Source organism: Opisthorchis viverrini (genome assembly GCF_000715545.1).
Source record: "Opisthorchis viverrini unplaced genomic scaffold opera_v5_170, whole genome shotgun sequence".
Taxonomy (NCBI): domain Eukaryota; kingdom Metazoa; phylum Platyhelminthes; class Trematoda; order Opisthorchiida; family Opisthorchiidae; genus Opisthorchis; species Opisthorchis viverrini.
This window is the reverse complement of record NW_008751826.1, coordinates 6835-10034: the sequence shown is the minus strand read 5'-3', so window position 1 is coordinate 10034 and position 3200 is coordinate 6835.

The window sequence follows — 3200 nt, the reverse complement described above, 5'->3', positions numbered from 1 at the left end:
GCGATGATGTGTAAACACATATGCTGGGTACTGTGCAGCCCACGAGAAAAATCTGTACAGCGATGCAGTGAAGGTGCATGAACCAATTCCATATGTAGGCTGTCAGTTCCGAGGCAGATAAACAAACGCCTCAGGTTTGTAGGCAAGGTGTTTAGCAGTCATAACTAGCGTGAACGAGATGGCTAACGCCACGTATTCCTCCGGAAAACCCAAATGAACGAACGGATTTTAACCGTACCTCTTGTCATCAAGAGCGGGAAATTCACAACGTTATCTGATCCTTCCACGTGCACTCGGTTAAATTTGTGCTAGCCAGTTAGGTTTGAAGAAATTCACTATTGTGACAAAATATTTGAGAGATTCGATAAGCTATTAGTTTGTGAGGATTTTCGGACTGATGTCTTCCATTCTATAATAAAAACCGTGAACTGCACACGTCCAAGACGCAAGTCTAACATAAACGAACTGCTTATGGTACTGGCCATGAAAGTCAATAGGCCTAATGAGCAAACCTGATTGGGTACCATAAATTCCGCCATTGTCATTTTATCTTGTGAGGTAAAAAAATTCATTTTAAAAGAGCAACACAACTCTTTGCCTGATTTTCCGATAGAAGTCATTCTTATTGTGAGTTACTTATTAGAGAAGTAACGTGTTCCCGCTTTAAAGCTGAGGCATTGTTTTCAGCTTTCGTCTGTTCTTTATTCGTCATCGCAGTATTCATCTAGAGTTCTGTGACAACCATCCAGTAATATATTTTCACCATAAAATTATGATGTTGACTACCGCCAATCACGGATGTCAACAGGACTGAGATGTTATCCAGCTGAATTTTGAACAAGTTCACAGTCAGCGAATATACACTCATTTGCAAACTAATTTGGTTTTTTCGAGAGACTCACCCGAACCCAGTTCACAATTATTTGCCAAACATTGTGAGCATGCTATGAATTTCATGAAACTAGGATTGCAAGAACGTGGTGTATTTTACCAATTATAGCCATACTAAGCACCCAAACAATTTACGTGCTCAGTTCCACGAATTCAGGAACAAAGATGCGCACCCAAGGCCTGCTTGATAAACGGTTTCTAGTGAATGTCATATGATTCCCGTGCTATGTTGCTTCGATGACTGCTGAGAAATACTTCGCGTCAACTCAAACACAAAACCAAGTAAGACTGCGTAATGTGCCTTGGATTGGTAATCCCTTATCGTAACTTTTTGCATTGAGGTCCACGTAGCCGCATGGTAAATCTATTTGCTGAACCCATAGCCATGCAATCGCGGTTACTCGGACGAAAACGAATCCAGAACTCATACAAACGACTCCTGATTAAAGGTCTGTAACTGGGGTCTGGCAGCCCGTGTTTGTAGACGGTCCAGAATATCCCAAATCGATTGCCACAGAAAACGGTAATTACACAGTGAAGAATATGCTATGAAAATGCGTCAAGCTGTTGTCTTCTGTGGTGTTCCCTCTCCTTGGGTTCTCAGCATAAAATGGTCGTTGGCTTGTTCGCTGAGCTGGGTAATTTGATTGCAAACGTTTCATCAGCAATCGAGGTGGCATCATCAGTGCGTTAGTGGGGAGCGTAGTTGTGCGTAGTGGTGGATTAGTGGTTGTGCGTTCAGTAGTGTTACGTGTGTTGATATACATGCTGGTAGCCGGAGATCACCTTTGACCGCGATTGGTTATTCGGTCGGGCGGTTCCATTGGTTGTTCTTTTGTCCCGTGTCCTCTTTCGCCGATGCCCACGTAAACTTTGAACTTGGCATCCCTCGCCGTCGTAGTCTGGTCGATGTTGGAGTGACTTTTGTCCTTCGGAGTTCCGGCCTGTGACCTTTATTGATTTGACTCCGAGGAGTTCCTTGTTTCTTCGTTTGTGAATCCAATATTCGGTCCTTCTTGAGTGTTCCGGTTGAGATGTTGGTCTTTTGCACGTAGAGGTGCGTAAATTGGATCCAGTTCGATGCACCGGTTGACTGAATCTGCCTTGGAGTGCCATGCTTCCAGAAATTATCTTTCGTGCCGCGTGTCTCCATATGCCAAAATGTTTGCGTTTTCTAGATTGAATTTGTGGCGTTCTTAATCCTCGTGTATAGATATCAAGGACAGAGGGTGATGCCTCCTGACAGCCGCGTTGTGTTCCTTTTTTCGTGTACACACTATCCTCCCAGTTTGTCCAACGGAGAATTTGGTGCGGTCGTTGCAGTGTATCACATTGTTCCTCTTGGTTTTGTCCCGGTTGCCCTTCGGTATGGAGATTAGTTTCCTTAGAGTGGCACTCGGTTTGTGTGCCACGAAGATTCCTTTTTGAGCCAATTATCTGGTTGCGAGTTCTGATATATTTTTGATGTAAGGTAGGACTACCCGTCTGGTGGCTTGTTCTTGCTGTGGCTGTTGTTGAGATATCTTCTTCTTCAAGGTTCTCTTGATAAAAACTCCTTGGATATCCATTGTTCTGGAACACTCTGAATAGATGGTTTTCCTCCTTCTTCCGTAGTTCTGTGGTGCTGCAGTGTGTCTCCGCCCTCTTGAACAAGGTTCGGACGCAGCTACTTTTTACTGGATGATTGCTGCTGTAGTTCAGTATTTGATCCGTATAGGTCTTTTTGCGGTATAGGGCAGGTTTCCAGAGTCCCATCCAACTTCCTGTTCACTAAGACGTTTGAGAATATTATACGATTGTTTCTTTCCAGTCCGAACGGCAAGCATTTTGCCAATAAGAGCCCTAATAAGCACCCAAACAATTTACACGCGCAAATGCATGAAATCTGGAACAAACGTGCGCAGCCGATTGCCTGCCTGATCAATGTTTTCTGCTGAATGCCACCGGATTCCCGTTCTATGTTCCCACTCGTGCCTCCTGAAACTATCTTCTCGTCAAGTAAAAAGCATGACCCGATCATCCACGCTCGGATACTATGTGAGGCTGACATACGGTTTCGTCTGGGGATCATAGTGTTTCCAGAAAACCATGAAAATAGGGTAGTACTCGGAGATGAATCCTTGTTTTGGACCCTTTCCGAGGCTGATTGCTCTTCCAACGATGTTGTTCCACACCCAGAATCAGTGGAAAATATTGTACAAATATTGAATATATTGCAATATCTCACCGGCCTACTAATGAACAAAATACTTGCTTTGTGGATCAGCTGGTTTATTAGTAGCAGTGAGTTCAGATAAAAAACAATCAGC